The sequence below is a fragment of the Ascaphus truei genome, chromosome 14, assembly GCF_040206685.1.
Source record: "Ascaphus truei isolate aAscTru1 chromosome 14, aAscTru1.hap1, whole genome shotgun sequence".
In the NCBI taxonomy this organism is placed as follows: domain Eukaryota; kingdom Metazoa; phylum Chordata; class Amphibia; order Anura; family Ascaphidae; genus Ascaphus; species Ascaphus truei.
The window spans coordinates 33634877-33655345 of NC_134496.1; positions in this window are offsets into that span (position 1 = coordinate 33634877).

Sequence of the window (20469 nt, forward strand, 5' to 3'; positions counted from 1 at the left end):
AGACAAATGTCCACTCGCATGTAGAACATTAAAATCAAGCATTGAGATAGAAAACAGCAGCCAGCTGGAGACTCCGAATTCCATTGGTAGATGATCTTGATCATACAGATCTGCAGCGATCATAGAAACACCAACAGACATTTATTCGACTAAGCCGACATCCAGGTAGGTGAAGAGTCCAAACGTGTGTGTCTGTAGGTGAATCACCAAAAAGCCAGCAAATGTTGGAATCTGCGTTCGAAGGGGTTCCCGACACACAGGAGAAAATCAACTGCTTGCTGTCGGAATCTTGTGCATGGCCCGGCGTCGCGTGTCAGGGCTGCGTGAGGACGCAGACAGCCTACACATTTTGTCACCAATTAGATGACTTCATCATTCCACTGATGCCAAAATCCCTCCTTTCCTCTCTCAATCTACTGATAAAATTCTAATACATGCCCTTTTCCTCTCCCGTCTGTATTATTGTAATATACTGCTATCAGGCCTTCCTGCCTCACAACTTTCTATCCATAACTCTGCTGCTAGAATAATTACACTTTCTCCCAAAACAGTTTCTGCTAATTTCCTCCTTAAATCCCACTCCTGGTTTACCATCACATTTCGGATCACTAACAAAGTTCTCCTCTTAACCTTTAAGGCTCTCCACTCGTCTGCTCCTCCCTACATATCAGTTTTGATCTTTTGTTATGCCCTTGTTTGTCTCCTGAGCTCTATCCATAAATGTCTCCTTTCCACCGCTTTCACCTCTACTCAGAGCCGGTGCCAGGGGTGAGCAAAAGAGGCGATGGCCTCAGGCGGCATTTTCCCACGGTGGATTTTTCTCTGGTATAATACCAGGAACGAAAGGAGGCATAGAAAGGCCTCTGTAAGCTCCGGTATCTCCTCCTGCTATCACATTGCATCGTGTTGCTCTGGCAACGTGAGGCCACATAGCAGGAGGAAATGGCAGCTGGACAAGGTAAGAGGCTTCGCACTCTTCTCCCTGAACTGAACTCCGCAAAAATCCCAGGCCCTTTACATGGCCCTGTACATGGTATGGAGTGATTTAGTCGGTGTCCTCATGGGGTCTGGACCCCTCTCTGACTCTCTGCCTCCTTTCATGTGACGTAACTGAAGGTCCCGTCTGTGCTTCGCAAGGCTAGAAACCGGTACATTGTTTTCACCATTGGGGGCTGCAGCTCACTGCGCTCGCCTCAAGCACCAAAGTTTGGCATGCTGTCTCTCGCCTTAAACCTTTTTCCCTCATTGCCTCTTACTTGTGGAACTTTCTCACACTCCCTACAGTATATGCCAAGCACCTTCTCTCCCCACCTTTAAGTAAAATCTAAAAACTCGCCTCTTAAATGAAGCATTTCATGAGTCTGGACTCATGGCTATGGTCTGTAAGGGTTCAGGTCCAGGGTTTGGCTGGAACTCACACTTACATGGCTGTAGAGGTTCCTGGCAAACCTCTTCCTGTACTAAGTGATTGGCGACAGCTGTTCCTGGCCTTACATTGTAGTCTGCCTTTTGGCTGTCTTCTCTGCAGCCCTGCACCTATTGGCTCCCAAAAACAGAGAAAAGACAGCACCCAAAGGACGGATAATGTGATTGCTCAAAAAAGGGGCACTCAAAGAGTTATATGCTTCACTGATAGTAATTTATTGTGCGGTCAAAAAAATCATAAAGGTGAACAAACAAACAAAAAATCAATTAAAATACACATAATGCTTCTGGGTGGGATCGGTGTTAATATTATACTGGTATACATATGCAAGTCTGAGGGAAACCTGTATAATCTATATCCATGAATGCCAAATTAAATAAACATATTACAAATAATGGTCTAAATCGTGGATTAATAGTCACAGCATTCCCAAGGCACTAAATGAGGGGTTAAGTGAAACACCTCCAAAGTGCAGGAATGGCTGTCTAGCTGGAAAAAAAAGTACTAAGCATACCATGGCATACAGAAGCATAAGTAAATCATCATTTAAAGATAGGCAGAGTTACCACATGGCAGAAATATACAACAAGCTACAGTAGTAATGATATGCCTAAAGCATCTGGAGCAGTGATGCATATAGTGTAAATGACCTGCCCCAAGGTTAACTTAGACATTAATGATGTATCACAGAGGAATATAACTGCCACAATGACGGTAAGTACATGAGGTATCAAGAGCATTGAGATGCTAGCTCTATGTCCAGTGAAAAGATGAATAGTATCCAAAAAATGCAAATAGCAAAAAGTGAATGAAAGTCACTAGCATAGTTACTATCTGTAGATAGCTGCCATATCATGTAAAGTTGAGGAACAAAAACCACCTCACAATGCAAGCTGGCTTTCAAGGACTTCAGGGATACTGCAGACAGATGGTCTTTATATGCACAGACCTCTAATACTTGCGTAGGATGGCGTGCTGCTAGCTGGATAAGAAGTCATCCCAGATGGTATTCATAGTACCAGCAGGTAACATCTATGCCGCTTATCCGCTATCCGCTTGTCCGCATGTAATCTCAGCAAGCACCTCCGCAAAGAAGTTTATCAGCGAGAGAGGCATAACAGGTCCCACACATCATGCCACCGATCGACACCACAGGAAGCAGGAAACACCCAGCGCAGTGTTTCGCTAAGGGCTTTGTCAGGGGTGTGACCTATTGGCTCCCTATGCTATTTAGGGTCAGCCTCTTCCACCAGGAATGGGTTGAGCATAATCCTGATGTAACCTGTGCTAGTCACAAGCATGTCTGTTTTGCCTGGCCTATCCTGCTTCCAGAGGCCCATCCTCCTTCCTGAGGCCTTCCCTGTGCTGAAGTCCCTGCACTGAAGCCTTCTCGGTTCCTGAGGCCTGTGCTGATGCCCCTGTTGCTGAAGCATTTCCTTAAGCCTTCCCTGTGCTGAAGCTTTTCATGAGGCCTTTCCTGCACAGAATCTTCTGCGCTGAAGCTTTTCCTGTTTCCAGAGGCCTACTCTGCCTTCCCTGTTTGCTGAAGACTTCCCTGGTACCGACCCCGGCCTGTGACCCCAACCATCGTTCCTGTGCCACCTGCCTTGACCCCAGCCTGGATATCGATTACGCTGCCCTCTCCAACCCTGACCTGGCTATCCACGACTACGGAACCCAAAATCTGGACCTTGCTTCACGGCTCCAGGTCGGTGCTTCCATATCCCCACCTCAACCCTTCGGTCCGGTCCTGGTTTGTGGCCAGCACACCCGTTACACCACGGTCTCACAGTAGCTCCTACCAACTATTGTGGCCAAGCACTTCCATCTAATGCACTTATGAACTCACCTGCTGTCTCTGTAAGTCTCCCAAAATACTATTTACATTGTGTGCACTATATAAATACAGATATACATACATAGCTCTATAAGTTAGGAAACAATTATATAGAGTATAAATATATGATATGAGTACTCCTGAGCTGAGCCTCCCTATTTTCTAATCCGGTGACCCCCTTGGTGCCCAAGATAATTACAGTTTTAGTTCCAGTCTTCTTCCCCTGTTCCCGGGGACACAAAATGGCTGCGAAAGTGCAGGCCGATATGAAGCCGCAATGGATGATGTTCTGACTTCCTATTGCATAACTGCCGGCGCTATCTTTTAGAAAAAAAAGGAGGTGCACCAGCATCTGAAACTGTAAGTATCTCGGAAAACTGGAGAGTCCCTGTAGCTGAAAATAGCTGTTCAGCTATGAAGCCCCCCTAGTTCAAATGCTGTTAAAAAAACAACAACATTTTTTTGGTGATGTACTATTTTAAAATGGGTTTTAAAGCTGCAGTCCAAGCAATATCCTACATGTGTTGTTTTTTTATTTAAATAAATTAGTTTTGTACTATGAGAAAATGTGTAGCATTTTTTTAAAAATCACTCTGAAAGACTTTTAATGTATTACAATGTAACAATCATTTTTTGTTTCTATAGCAACTATTTAGAAAGTGACATCCCCTTTCTCTTCTGAAACATGCTCTGGCACATCCCTTTTAAGCCCTGCCCACTCTCTAGCAGTGCACCAGTTGTATCTACTGACTGCCTGGTCACATGATCTTCCCCACAGAACTTTGCATCTTTGGTACTCTTTTGCAGCACTGACAGCCATTTAGTGAACCCCCAAGCTGAATTTTCGCTGATTGATCACAGGAGAACGGATTGATCGGCAACTTAGCTAATTACTTATGATTGCACATATTAAAGGGAAAATAAAAAATATCTATGTTTTTTAAACGGCAGCTTGGACTGCTGCTTTAACCCAAGGTATCTCAAGTGATAAGGGAGGGATACAGGTTTAATCTTACTTACCACACAATAATAATCATTTTGTAAACTACTTACTAGTGTAATTTGTTCCTTAAACACATTTAATACTAGTTACATTGAACATTTCACTTCGACTTATCTGAAAGTCATGTACGTTTTTCTAATGGGACTCTTAAATGCTGGTTGCTTGTCAATGAACTGTGCCCTATGACCGGGACAAAGTGCATACCGCCAATGACGTCACCAGGGCGACGGCCCGGAACAAACTCAAACCGGCCATCGTGGAGAAAAAGACTGACTTCGTTAAACGTACTGTATCTGTGGGCGCCACACTTTCCCCAAACAGTGGGAATGTTGTTTTATCCTTGATACCTTGTGGGTTGAATATCACTTGTTTTGTTAAAATATTGTATTATGCTACGGGCATTTTTTCGTTCTTTTTTTCCCTCTTTGATCTATATGTGTGCTGAAAGAGGAGTGGAATACCTCGGACAGAGAGCTGTATACGCCTGCGAGACATCCAGGATTCTGGGACTTGCGCCAACATCCGTTAATAAATCTAATTTTACATCGGAACATTTGTTTTCTTATCTGACAGACTTTATGGATATTGTTATCTAATTGTTATGTTGCACATTTTTTTATCTTGGTTTACTTGTGTGCATTTTGTAGGTTTTTGTAGTTTATTTCTAGTCTACGCATGAGATTTACGATCTCACTTACACTCTAACACTATTAACAACATCTTAATTAGATTGATTTTCTAAATTGTATTTATATCATGTAGTTATGTATATTTTTATTTATATAGCGCCATTAATGTACATAGCGCTTCACAGCAGTAATACACGTGACAATCATATAAATAACAAATAACACAATGGGAAGAAGTGCTTTCAAACATAAAAATGACATTTAGGAAAAGGAGTCCCTACCCCGAAGATCATATAATCTAATTGGTAAGTAGGAGGAATGTATAGAGACAGTAGGAAGGTGTTCTAGTAAGTGCGTCTGCAAGGGGCCAAGGGTTTTGTATCAGGTGTATAGTATCAGCCACTGTGCTACTCATATGCTTCTTTAAGGAGGTGTGTTTTAAGATGGGTCTTAAAGGTGGATAGAGAGGGTGCTAGTCGGGTATTGAGGGGAAGGGCATTCCAGAGGTGTGTCGCAGTCAGTGAGAAAGGTTTAAGGCAGGAGAGGGCTTTAAATACAGAGAGAAGACATCCTTGAGCAGAGCGCAAGAGTCGGGATGGTGCATAGCGAGAAATTAGGGCTGAGATGTAAGGAGGAGCTGAAGAGTGTAAAGCTTTAAAAGTGAGAAGGAGACTTAAGTGTGTGATATGGGATTTGATCGGAAGCCAGGAGAGGGATTTCAGCAGGGGAGACACTGAGACAGATTTAAGAAAGAGTATAGTGATTCTGGCAGCAGCATTAAGGATAGATTGTAAGGGAGACAGGAGGAAGACTGGAGAGCAGGAGGTTACATAGTCAAGACAGGAGAGAGTGAGGACCTGTGTCAGAGTTTTAGCAGTCGTGCAACAAAAGGAAAGGGCGTATCTTTGTAATATTGCAGAGGAAAAAAACCCGACAGGTTTTAGCTACCTTTTGAATGTGAGAGAGGAGTCGAGTGTGACCCCTAGGCAGCGTGCTTGGGCTACTGGGTGAATGATCGTAGTTCCAACAGTAATGTGGAAGGAGGTAGTAGGGCCAGGTTTGGAAGGAAGTATGAGGAGCTCCGTTTTTGCCATGCTAAGTTTAAGTTGGTGGAGGGCCATCCAGGATGATATAGCAGAGAGACATTTGGAATTTTTGGCCAATACAGCAGGTGCAAGGTTAGGGGTTGAAAAGTAAATTTGTGTGTCATCAGCATAGAGGTGACATTTGAACCCAATAGATGTGATTACATACTCTCTCTAGGTGACCCAAAGAGAAGAGAGAAGAGGTCCAAGGACAGAGCCCTGGGGTACCCCCACAGAGAGATTGATAGAGGACAAGGAGGTGTTATCGAAAGAGACACTGAAAGTACGATGGGGGAGGTAAGAGAAGATCCAGGATAGAGCTTTGTTACGAATACCAAGAGAATGGAGAATGTGAAGGAGAAGAGGGTGGTCCACAGTATCAAATGCTGCAGAGAGGTCGAGTAATATGAGAAGAGTGTTATCATCATTTTCATTGGCAGCATTAAGGTCATTAGTTATTTTAGTGAGAGCTGTTTCTGTCGAGTGAGCAGTGCGGAAGCCAGATTGTAGAGGGTCTAGGAGGGAATAGGTGATGAGAAAATGGAGCAAGCCAGAGAATACAAGATTCTCAAGGAGTTTTGAGGCAAAAGGCAGGAGGGAGACAGAACAATAGTTAGAAAGGCAGGTAGGGTAATGCTTGCTGTTTTTGAGTAATGGTATAGCTGTTGCATGTTTTAAGGAGGAGGGAAATGTACCAGAGTAGAGTGAGGAGTTAAAAATGTGTGTGAGCATAGGGATTTTAGTAGGAGCAAGAGTTTTTATGAGATGGGAGGGAATGGGGTCAAGAGGGCAAGTGGTAGTAGAAGGAGAGGAGATCGGCAACGATACAATGGAAAAAGAGTCGAGGAAGGCAGGTGGAGAGTTAGGAAGAGGTGTAGGATGGGAGGGGGATGTCCTGACGTATGGATTCCACCTTTTCCTTGAAAAAGTCAGCAAAGTCCTGAGGGGGAGATGGAGGAAGAAAAACAGGCAGTAGAGGGTGGTCTGACTAGGGAGTCAAAGACAAAGGAGAGTCGCGTGGGTTAGACTTTTGCGTGTTGATTAGTGTAGAAAAGTAGGGTTGTTTAGCCTGCGAGAGGGCAGAGTTGAAACAGGATAGCATAAATTTGTAGTGAAGGAAGTCTGTGAGAGTGTGCGATTTCCTCCAGAGGCGTTAAGAGGAACGAGTGCAGGATCGCAGCCTGCGTGTGTGGGAATTTAGCCAGAGTCTGGGGTTAGAAGGGCGAGAATGGCAGAGAGAAAGCGGGCATATAGATCAAGAGAGGAGGATTGGGCAAAGTTGTAGTTCCTGACCAGGTTGTCAGGGTCTGCAGCAGAGCTGAGAGAGGAGAGGGAGGAGTGTAAAGTGGAATCAAAAGCTGGTTAGTTTAATAGAGTGCAGGTCTCTGCAAAAACAAGGGGCAGATGGAGATGGAGAAGGGGAGAAGTGAGACAGAGAGAGAAAATGAGATGAGATGATGATCAGAGAAAGGAAAGGGGGAAATGGAGAAATTAGAGAGAGAAAAGTTTTTAGTGAAAACCAGGTCTAGATTGTGGCCATCTTTGTGGGTTCTGGCTGCAGTTCACTGTTGAAGGCCAAAAGAAGATGTTTGAGAGAGAAAGCGGGAAGACCTAGGGAGAGAGGGGTCATCAATATGACAGTTGAAATCCCCAAGGAGAAGAACAGGGGAGTCAGAGGAGAGAAAGAAGGAGAGCCAGGATTCAAAGTGAGAGAGAAATACAGAAGGTTGATGAGTACATGTAGGTGGGCAATAAATGACCATCACATGGACAGGAAGAGGAGAAAAAATCTGGACAGTGTAAGCCACAAATGAGGGAAAAGAAAGAGATGGAGGCATAGGAAGGGTTCGGTAAGTAGCAGTTAGAGGAGAGGAAGAGCCCCACTCCTCCAATCCTGCCATTTAAGGTGTGGAGTGTGGGAGAAAAAAAGGTCACCATAAAAGAGGGCAGCTTCCTGTGCAGAGTCAGATTGAGCGATCAAGTCTCAGTTATAGCAAATAGTAGCAGAGAGTGAGAGAAAAAGAAGTCATGCACAGAGAGGAACTTGTTAGAAAGGGAGCGAGCATTCCAAAGGCATAGGAGAAATGGAGAGAGGAGGGAGTTGACGGGGGATGGGTCTGAGGTTAGAGGGGTTGACACCAGAATGAGTAGAAATTGTATGTGGGAGGCGAGTTCAAGACAGGGACCAGGATTGGGAGAGATATCCCCAGGAGCAAGGAGGAGAAGCATGGAAAGAAAGATTGTGTGAGGATGATTTGTAGGGGTGTGTTTTAGTGCAGGGGGTATACAGCTGTGTAGTGTCAGAGGGCGCATGTGAACTGAGAAATGGCAAAGGAAGGAGAGATGGAGATATATGAATAGAGTTAGAGACATAATGTGACTGAAAAAAACGAGGTTAGAACAAATATAAATATGAGCGGTGGCATGGCAGCCATAGTTTAGAACTGAGATGTGCGGTCTGGGATAGAAAATATCCTCCTTTCCTGCGCTGTTCGAATTCAGGATTCAGGCCCAGTAGGTGTTCTTTTATTCAATTGTTCCACTTCTGATGAACTCCCTGTTAAACTCCACACTGCTTGCCACTTAAAAAGGGCCACTTTAAAGATGTGCTTCTTTACATGTAGGTTGCTCCCCAGCAGATTGCTTTTTGTAGCGCACTTTTGTTCACATATAAATAAACATGCACACATACACACCACTTTTTAAAATATAGGAGGGAAATTTACCCATTCACAGGAAGAAAAGTATGCACGATTATAGGGCATCCCATTCAACAGGGGATATGTACCAAGGCCATCCATCTCTTTTCATCAATGTATTTGCCACATGTACATCTGCTTCTTATTTGGGGAGTGTCAATAGGAGCATAGAGAGAGGTTACATGACACATGCCTATGTGTGTCACATGTTAAGGAGAATTCTCTGGGAGAATTAGGAGATGATTCATCCACACATTATATAAATTATGGTGGGTACAAAAAGTGACAAAACCCCTCCACGTACAGTAAATATATCACTTGTGAGCACATTCACATGTCCCGGGCAGGTTTGCAACCCAGCTTTTCACCATTATCTCTTAGCATACAGTGATTCCACTGCAGCCAGGTATTCTGGGAAATGACATGTGTAGCTCCGGTCTTATTTTGCTCCCAGGGACCCCCCTCCTATTGTGCCGAGTGATCGCGGGTGCCGCCGGAGGCAGCGACGGACCCGCCGGCACAACGCGAAGGTGGGGGCCGGAGCAGGGAGCGCTCCGAGTCCTTGGAGCCTCGGCAGCGTACCCGGCTAGTGGGGGCCGCCATGAAAGGTTGCGCGAGCGTGCGCGTTGGTCGCGCATGTGCAGTAAGGTGCGGGGGTTGCAGCGGCCACCAGGAGAATTGCGCACGCGGCCCCAATGCTGTAGAGATTTCTGTGGGACTACAATCCCCATGAGGCTTAGGGCCCCGCACCCCAGGTGTCCCCAAGTGGCCAACGATGGCCCAGGATTCCCAGGCAAGGGAAAGAGATACATTTCGCGTGCTTTGGAGCACGGCAGTTGGAGCTGGGAGCAGGAAGGGGAAGAAAGGGTGTAGGGAGCAAGTGGCTCCTACACCAGGTAAGGTTCCCCAGATCCCAGGCAGGCCCCAATCCCCACCAGGGTAGGGGGTAGGTACTGAGGGACGGCCCCTAGTTTAGGGACCCAGCCCTTAGGTGTGAGTGTGCAGTCTTGTCAGTGTCACGGCTGGTAGTGCTGTGAGCGCTGACAAGTAGGCACAGTGTGTGTGTGCAGTGCAGTGTAGCTGCAGGTACCGATTGAGTGCAGTGCGGTTGCTGCAGGTACCGGTTGAGTGCAGTGCGGTTGCTGCAGGTACAATGTGAGTGCAGTAAGTTTGCTGCAGGTGTTAGGTGGAGTAGTAAGAGGGGATCCGGGAGGTGAAGAGAGAGGTAGTGTGGGTGCAGGGGGTCAGTGACCCACCTGCATAGGACAGGCTACCCCGTAGGCCCCTAGGAGTGTTCCCTGAAGACACCAAAGGTTGCTGTGCTGCAGGGACGGCCTATAGTAGTAGCGAGCATCACCCCTACTGAGTGCCAGCTAGGGACAAAGGGACAAGCATGCGGAGCAGGTCTGCTGGCGAGTCATCTGGGACCAGAAGGCTGGACATTGAGACCCAGGAGGCAGACCGCTGATACATCTGACCCTTTGCGAAGAGGTACCGGTCACCGCCGTGACCGGAAGGTACTATAACATCAAGTGCACCAACACCGGTCAACAGGCGCTGATCCCGCCTTAGGCTAAACTCTTTAGGAACACTGCGCGAGTGGTTAAAGAACTGAGCCTACTGTATACCATCACATTCATATATATGGACACAGTGTGTGGGGCACGCAGTGAGGGGACAGAGACGTTGCTCCTGATGAGAGTGGCCGAGCCACACGTTAAGGTTATACCGTTAGAGTATAAGTGTACATGTTGTGTTATTGCTACCGTGCCTTAATATAGTAAAACCAGTTACAATCATAAGGTGTTGTATGTTTCTTGCTCAGGGGAATCTCACATCACGGGGATCCTGGGTAAGTGGAGGCGCTGCACTAAGTAAGTGTTTGAGTGTTACCCTAGGCTCCCAGCTAGCGGAGGCTCAGATCTCCTGGAGCCGCAGGTGCTGTACAGCGACCAGTAGTTCCTTTGGGAGGGTTCAGAAAAAGGGCTACACATGCAAATGAGCAAACAGTGTTACATTTTGCTTCATGTCCATTTTACCATGGACCCCTATAATCTATATAAGTGGAGTGCAATCTTTTTCCCCTGCGCCCCCCTGTCGACTGTCCCCCTCTACTTGCGCCCCCCTCCTCTCCTTATCTTGGCTCTGGCGTTCTGGCATCATGATGTCACATTGCCATGGCGATGCGTCACCAGAAGCCGTCTGAATCAAGGTAAGGAGAAGTTACAGAGGCCTTCGCCGCTTCCCTGGCACTCAATGTAATTGTCTTCGGGAAGAGCGCGGTGCCTCTGTAACCCCCGCGCCCCCTGCAGAGAATCTTGCATCCCCAGTTTGTGCACCCTGATCTATATAATGTGTGGGTGAAACCTATCCCAGCTTTAAATTGCAAAGTCAGTATAACCATCCTCACACTGACACCCAAAAAGGTTGGGGCAGCTGCCTGTGGGTAGGTTTTATTGGCTTTGCACATCTTAAAGTCAGGCTGTGCTGAAAGGCTGTGTAATATGGCATACATTTATAGGGGTCCATGTAAAAGTGGACATGAAGCAAAAGGTGACACTGCGTGCTCATTTTCATGTCGTTACCCAGAATCCCTGGCTGCAGTGCAAGCACTGTATGCTAAAAGACAATGGAGATGGTTCAGAAATGCTCTTATTATAGGAAACAGCACCACCGCATGATCATACTGAGTACTGGAAAATGGAAAGCATGTACTGTATATATAGGGATCATAGAACATCAGTCTTGAAAAAATATTTTTAGTCACTTATCATTGAAGTTTTGGTGTTACTAAACCTCTAACAGGACTTTAAAAATCTACCATCAATCTGCTGCTTAAATACCATCGAATGCTAGAAAGCTACACCCATGTACAGATTCCACCACGACAGCACATATAAAAACATGCCCACTATTAAAGCATTAGCCATTTCCCAATAATTAGCTGAATAATAAAGATAGAAATACACATAAACTTCCCAATTATAAAAATATACACATTATAATCTAAACTTTTGTGGCTCCCCCCTATGTCATGGAGCTGCGTCAAATGGCGCTGTGTGGTCATGTGAAGTCACGTCACATGACCCCCAGCGTCATTTGACGTGTGTGACGTCACATGACCCCGTACATGGAATGGCAGTTTAGCTGAATATTGAGCCACCATCTTCAACTTAAAATCTGGTGATTGTTGCCTTTTTTCATAGAGGAATACTAATTAGTCAAAGATTAAGTCCATTCCTTTCATTAACAAACATCTCTACTGTGACATGAATGTTATTCCTAAGACTAGTCAACCAATGTAAATATATATATATATATATATATATATATATATATATATATATATATATATATATATATATATATATTAACCCTGGCTGTGCTCAAAGCTGTGACCATGCAGCAAGCTTAAGCCTATAGGGAACCATGTTAAAAATGGTTTTTGAAGCAAAAAGTGGCACTGTGTGCTCATTTGCATGTCATTTCCCAGAATCCCTTGCTGCAGTGGAAGTGCTGTGTGCTGGGTGATAATGGGCAAAGGCGGGGTTGCAGACCTGCCTAAGACATGCAGATGAGCATACAGTTGTATTTACATTTGCATATTTGCTTTGCTGTGGAGGGTTTTTGTCACTTTTTTTACTCAACATAACTAAACTCAGTATTATGGTTGGCCCATGCTTTAACTTCTTTGCATACCCAGTTAATCAACCCCACACTGATGAGACCCATTAAGGTCGAAACAGCTGTCTGTGGGTGGTTTTCTGGGTATGCACCTTAACCCTGGCTGTGCTCAAAGCTGTGACCATGCAGCAAGCTTAAGCCTATAGGGAACCATGTTAAAAATGGTTTTTGAAGCAAAAAATGGCACTATGTGCTCATTTGCATGTCATTTCCCAGAATCCCTTGCCGTGCTGTGTGCTGGGTGATAATGGGGAAAGGCGGGGTTGCAGACCTGCCTAAGACATGCAGATGAGCATACAGTTGTATTTACATTTATATATATATATATATATATATATATATATATATATATATATATATATATATATATGTGTGTGTGACTAAGTCAGGGAAATATGCGGTGTCTAGCCCAGGGAGGTTGATATGCCCCTGGCAGAGATAAGGATGTGAGAGTAGAAGAGAGTTCTGAGTGCAGAGAGTAGCCAGGGCTCTGGCTGCTCAGCATTTCCCCTTAGGAGGACCAGTCAGGTATTGACCAGGGAGGGAAGGATACCCCTGGGTCAGGCTGCCTTATGATGAGAAGGGATATGTGTTGCTGTAAGGATGTATCTGTGCGGAGAGACCCCCTGATTAAAAGACAATTTGCATTGTTGCTGGACTCCAGAGTGCTTATTGCTAGGAGGAAAGTTCCTGCAGGAATGAATCTCTTTCCTTGGCAGAGCCCTGCAGGATGGAGGCTCTGCACCAACCTGAGGAAAATACCCGGCACCCCAAGCTCCCACCTACCATTGCAGAGCCTCAGCCTCCTGGAAACATCAAAACACCCGTAACACACAAATCTCCCTTATTAGGAAGGGGGGGTGGGGGTGGGGGAGGGGGAGGTGTTACAAGTATAACAGAGCAGGGACAAAAATATTCCCTGTGCCATCTGCTAGACATACTGTATTGAAATACTTTGTGCAGTTTGTAGACTTATTTTAAAAGTATAAAGTCATTCCACTGGCTTCCCACGACACACAAAGTGATTTTGGCTTTACAAGTCTATGGCACTTTATGAGAAATGGGGTATGGTGTCAGAGCCAAATCAGAAGTTGAACTCACACAACCTCTGTTTCTCAGAACAACAGCTTTAGCAGTGTGAGCTTATCCAGCTGATGACTAGCACCACTGTCACAGTATACTGCACTTAGTTTTGAGCTCTACTTCTCATTGAGTGCTCATACTGTACAAAGCATTTTACCCTCTTCTGGGATAGAGAAGCATATCGAACAAGCAGTCTTCTGCCGTGAGACAACGCCTTACAGTCGATTTATTTAAATAAGCTGTAATGTATTCCAGCACTCAAGGTTCTTTGTGGCAGAAGACTGCTTAGTAAATATGGCCCACTGTTTTATCCTTTATAAGATTATAAATACTACTAATTCAAGTCACCAGATCACTTTGTTATATTACTTTCTCTATGTATCTGCTTTATTTGCTGTGCTTCACCTTGTTTTTACTTGCATTCTGACGTAGCCACTGATTGAGCCACTTGAGCTGAAGCAAGGATATCCTGAAAACCTGATCTGTTGGTGGCCCTTGAGGACTGGAGTTAGCAACCCCTGATCTACTGTATGAAGCGGATCCATAACGGAATAAATTGGTTGACGTAGCTGTACTGTTGACTAGTATTGCTAGACATTTCGCAAATGCATAAAAGTTCCCCCATGAATTATTGAAGGGGTATCCCTGGGATTACGGGGTGGTAATCTAGAGCAGGGGTGCGTAAAGTTCCAGAGCTGTGCCCCCTGCCTGGCATCTGCAGCGCTTGCGTCCCCCTTCTCCAAGGACCTGATGTCAAATGACACCGCGGGTCATGTGATGCCACGTGACCCCGCAGCATTATTTGACGCACATTGCCATGGTGACCCATCACGTCACATGACCCCGATTTGCCGCCGCATTGCCATGGCGACGGGTCGCTGAAGAGCCTGCAGATATCAGGTAATGCAGTTACAGAGGCCTCACGCCTCTCCCGGCATTTCATTTAAATGCCTTGAGGAAGAGTGCGAGCCCCCCCTAGAAATTGTAACCATCCGAGGCCCCCCTAGAAATTCTTGCGCCCCCCAGTTTGCACACATCTAATTTGTGAGACTTGAATTTTTTACTTAAACTTGTTGACACCTCATGGTTTCAATGAAGAGTTAAATTGCCCTGAATATTTGTAAGTTGTAACCGATATATATATAAGAGAGACGGTTGCATGAATACAAATTTATGCAACTGTTCGGGACACTTAGCGGTGGCCTATATGGAAAAGAAATGAGGAATGGACCCCAAGTGTCCTATGCTCTAACGAGTGTATTTGGACTGTTTGTATGCAAGATACCTCTGTATAAGGAAAAATAGGCAATTTTACTGCAGGATAACACACTGAATGAATAAAATCAATGAGGAGGGTGAGTTGCAGACTAAACCAGGGTGGGGGACTGGTGTGCAGGGAATAGAAAGAGGCAAGTGGAAAAAAAAAACGTAGATGCCTCCCTCTTGAACTCACGGCAGTCTAAAACCTGCTGCCCTTACCCGACCCGATGTCCTCACCGCCTGTCCTGTGCACCTGTCCCCGCTCCACGAACACTCCAAGAAGTGTACGATGTCGTCTCACTGCTTCCTTGGACAGGTCCCAGCAAACTGTGTCCGTCTCGTACACCTGTACGCCGCTCCACGGGCACTACACGAGGTGTGCGATGCCGTCTCCCTGCCTTCCTGGGCAGATCCCCGCAAGCTGTGCGCTCTGACGCCACTCACGCTCCAGGGGGCGGACACCAGAGGCTGGGAGGGATACACGGCTCCCTATGCAGCAAACTCGCCAGCGTGCTCCAGCCAGGTAGTAACATATAGTGAAGAAAGGATGATGTCGGTCACTGCATAATGGAACTCAGCCAGAAAAGGTTAAAATCAGCTTTATTTCACGATGCTGCACATTACAGAGAGAACTTCTCTGACGCGTTTCGTCCCGACGTGGGACTTTATCAAAGAGTATATATGCAAATGTAAATACAACTGTATGCTCATCTGCATGTCTTAGGCAGGTCTGCAACCCCGCCTTTCCCCATTATCACCCAGCACACAGCACTTCCACTGTATATACATATGAGTTAAGTTATGGTGAGTAAAAAAAGTGACAAAAACCCTCCACAGCAAAGCAAATATGTATATATATATATATATATATATATATATATATATATATATATATATATATATATATATGATTTGGAATTGGTAACTCATTGTTTTTATAGTATCTGGTTTATGACATCATTACAATCATCCCTTTAAATATTGGGACTGAAGAAGCCACACCTGGCGAAACACACAGGGAGTTTGTCTGAACGGTGACAGAGCACAACGGCGCCACCATGATGTGCAGAGGCGTCTGTACACTGGGTTGGCTGAGCCCTGGAAAACGGCTGCCTTAATCTATGATAAAGCAGAGTTTAACTACGACTGAGAAACTATCTTTATATCAAAGCAACCGATAGATTGAAGAAACTGTAGCATGAGGAAATATGGACATTGTGAGACGTCAGGCTGCTCCTGGGATTTATAGATTTTTTGCTCTGGACAATATTCTGTTCTTAGATTATTTATACACCCGGGTACTAAATTAGGGACCAGTGTGAACTCCGTTGGAGATCCCATTTACCCAAGATTGTCACACACACACACACTGGATAATATCTCTGTAAAGCGCTACGTAAATCTAGCTATACAAGAATAAACAATTATTATTATTCTATACTGTGCTATTATTCTATATTGCGCTATATAAATAAAGACATACATACATACATACATACATACATACATACATACATACATACATACATACATTGTCAGAATTCTGTAATTTTGCTGCACTTTGAGTGATCAGCCTGTAGATGGCACCATGCTGTATTAGGATGTATTTATGTGGTCGAGATTAGTTTTCATTTTGATATTAGACAAGTAAAAGGTGACACTGTGTGCTCATTTGCATGTAATTTCCCAGAATCCCTGGCTGCAGTGGAAGCACTGTATGCTGAGACAATGTTGAAAAGCAGGGCTGCAGACCTGTCTTGAGACGTGGGAATGTGCTATTGCTATGTGCTGTGTGTGATATTTTTATTATGATATTGGGACTTTGGTATTTTTAACGTGCTGGTTTTAATTTTTGTGCTTTATGGGAAAAAACATTTATTAAATGGCTTTTTCAATCTAGTTGCTCTTATTTTTTTTTTTTATTTATAAAATGTTTTACCAGGAAATAACACATTGAGAGTTACCTCTCGTTTTTAAGTATGTCCTGTGCACAGACTTCTAATAACAATACATCGTTACACATTATTTATATTACATTCTGGAGAAATGACTTTTATAGGCCAGGATTTCATTTTTTGTATGCATATCACATTCTGTTAACACTTCAGTTAGACACATATACCAAATTACCACCCAGGCAATAAGGCTGGGTTTATAGTACATTTTCCCATCTTGAATGTTGCTCATCAGACACATTTTCTGTTGCACACACTATAAACACACTTTTTCCATTTCCCACGGAGATGACCACTGCAAGGATTAACATGTCCATTTACAACTACTTTAGTCTATGGCTGAATACATAAATGTAATCTGCAACATTTTATTTGTTTACTTTAATATCCAAAGCTGGTTTCACACCATTAATATCATTAAAGGGCAATAAAAAAAAGGCCATGTGACATTTTGTGTTAATAATAAAAGAGCGTCTGATTTCCATGCACATAAACCTGAGGATTTGTTTTAATGACAATGCATTGTTTTAAAAAACATATAAATCCCATTTTACCATATGGTAAATGGTCAAAACAAATATATTTTGCTGCTAAAATCTAACTTATATTTGTGCTATGTATTGCGAATATATTTTAAATGTTACATCAAAATGTTAAAAACAAAGCTGTCACTTATGCTTTATATTTACTGATGTCCGCTGGAGCCAAACTTCCAAATAATAATGATAATTTAAATTTTCTTCAAAAAACAAATTTGTTTTAAAGAATAAACCATATCGGAGTTAAGCTTTAAGCTGCTGTAAATAGTTTTAATACCGTCTTAAACTATGAAACCAGAATTGTAATGCTATACAAGGTACACTATTGACAGGTCTGATACTTTAACTTCTTTGGTTTCTTATTAAAGTCTCTGGTCTGCTAAAGTGGTACAGAAGCTTTGCAATGAATACTTTCCCATGGCTTTCATGGGCTTTTTCCCTTTTAGATCTCAGGCTGTTTTGCATACTGTAAGAGATGTGTGCAGAGGTACCCTAATGGAAACCCATTTGGGTGAAATTAAAATCGGGCTTTATTGAGCCTGTTCCTTTAAACTCTGTGCAGCATACAAAAACAAAATAAACAAACACCTACTCCACTTAGGAGACTAGCTAGACAGTATATGCCCTAACTATCGTGACTGGCTGGATAAGCCAGATCCCAGTCCAAAAACATATAACATATTTATCAGCAATCTGTAATTTCCCAGAATCCCTGGCTGCAGTGGAAGCACTGTATGCTGAGACAATGTTGAAAAGCAGGGCTGCAGACCTGTCTTGAGACGTGGGAATGTGCTATTGCTATGTGCTGTGTGTGATATTTTTATTATGATATTGGGACTTTGGTATTTTTAACGTGCTGGTTTTAATTTTTGTGCTTTATGGGAAAAAACATTTATTAAATGGCTTTTTCAATCTAGTTGCTCTTATTTTTTTTTTTTATTTATAAAATGTTTTACCAGGAAATAACACATTGAGAGTTACCTCTCGTTTTTAAGTATGTCCTGTGCACAGACTTCTAATAACAATACATCGTTACACATTATTTATATTACATTCTGGAGAAATGACTTTTATAGGCCAGGATTTCATTTTTTGTATGCATATCACATTCTGTTAACACTTCAGTTAGACACATATACCAAATTACCACCCAGGCAATAAGGCTGGGTTTATAGTACATTTTCCCATCTTGAATGTTGCTCATCAGACACATTTTCTGTTGCACACACTATAAACACACTTTTTCCATTTCCCACGGAGATGACCACTGCAAGGATTAACATGTCCATTTACAACTACTTTAGTCTATGGCTGAATACATAAATGTAATCTGCAACATTTTATTTGTTTACTTTAATATCCAAAGCTGGTTTCACACCATTAATATCATTAAAGGGCAATAAAAAAAAGGCCATGTGACATTTTGTGTTAATAATAAAAGAGCGTCTGATTTCCATGCACATAAACCTGAGGATTTGTTTTAATGACAATGCATTGTTTTAAAAAACATATAAATCCCATTTTACCATATGGTAAATGGTCAAAACAAATATATTTTGCTGCTAAAATCTAACTTATATTTGTGCTATGTATTGCGAATATATTTTAAATGTTACATCAAAATGTTAAAAACAAAGCTGTCACTTATGCTTTATATTTACTGATGTCCGCTGGAGCCAAACTTCCAAATAATAATGATAATTTAAATTTTCTTCAAAAAACAAATTTGTTTTAAAGAATAAACCATATCGGAGTTAAGCTTTAAGCTGCTGTAAATAGTTTTAATACCGTCTTAAACTATGAAACCAGAATTGTAATGCTATACAAGGTACACTATTGACAGGTCTGATACTTTAACTTCTTTGGTTTCTTATTAAAGTCTCTGGTCTGCTAAAGTGGTACAGAAGCTTTGCAATGAATACTTTCCCATGGCTTTCATGGGCTTTTTCCCTTTTAGATCTCAGGCTGTTTTGCATACTGTAAGAGATGTGTGCAGAGGTACCCTAATGGAAACCCATTTGGGTGAAATTAAAATCGGGCTTTATTGAGCCTGTTCCTTTAAACTCTGTGCAGCATACAAAAACAAAATAAACAAACACCTACTCCACTTAGGAGACTAGCTAGACAGTATATGCCCTAACTATCGTGACTGGCTGGATAAGCCAGATCCCAGTCCAAAAACATATAACATATTTATCAGCAATATATAAGAAAGTCTTATCTGACTGTGCTGGTCCGGAGTCTCCAGATTCAGGCATTTCAGTCAGGGGCATAGCTATAGCCCGGGCAAAGCCCAGGGCCCCATGCTTTGGGGGGCCCGCTCAGGACCGCCAACCAGGGGGAGAGCCGGGACATTTGGACGACCACAGAAGTCAGGGCCCCCTTCCTGCTCCGGTCCCCTTAACAGCAACTTGCCGGCAGACCCACTCCTCACGGTGACTTGTGCTCACAGCACAACATGAAAGCTGGACTGGGAGCTGGGAGCTGCGTGGAGGGGTTGGGGGTTGCAGAGAGCAGGCAGCAGAGGCTGGGGCAGAACTGAGGCAGGGAGCTACAGAGCTCTGCCTGCCCCTGCTCTCCATTACATCAGGGGTAGGAGTTACTGTGTGCTGCTGTAGGAAAGTATGCTGTGCATTTGTGTTTCAGTTTGCTGTGTGTGTGTTTGTGTGTCATTTTGTGTGTCAGTTTGCGGTGTGTGTATTTGTGTGACAGTTTGTTGCGCAAGTGTGTGTCATTTTACTGTGTGTGTTTCAGTCTGTCAGTGTACTTCAGTGTGTCAGTATGCTGTGTGTGTTTGTGTGTAAATTTGTCAGTTACAGTTTGCACTGTCAGCATGCTGTGTGTGCCTCAGTGTCTGTCAGTGTGCTGTGTGTGCCTCAGTGTCTGTCAGTGTGCTGTGTGTGCCTCAGTGTCTGTCAGTGTGCTGTGTGTGTGCCCCAGTGCAAGCAATTGAGATAACACGTGACAACAATCTTTTTATTAGAGCATTTTGAAAATAGTTTGTGTCATTCTTTACACAGTTGTCTATAGGTAACTGTATTAAATGAAGAAGTTACTGTGCAGTATACTGTACACCAGTGTTTTTCAACCACTTGTGTGAGGGTGGAGGGGGGGGGTTATTGTAGTGAGCGTGTAGGTGGTTATTCTAATTTGTGTTTTGGGGGTACTGTATTGTAGAGGGGCAACTGTATGTGTGTGTGTGGCCAGGGGGTGGAGGGGGAAATTAATGTGAGGAGGGGAGGATTGAGGGAGCGGAATTTAGTGTGGAA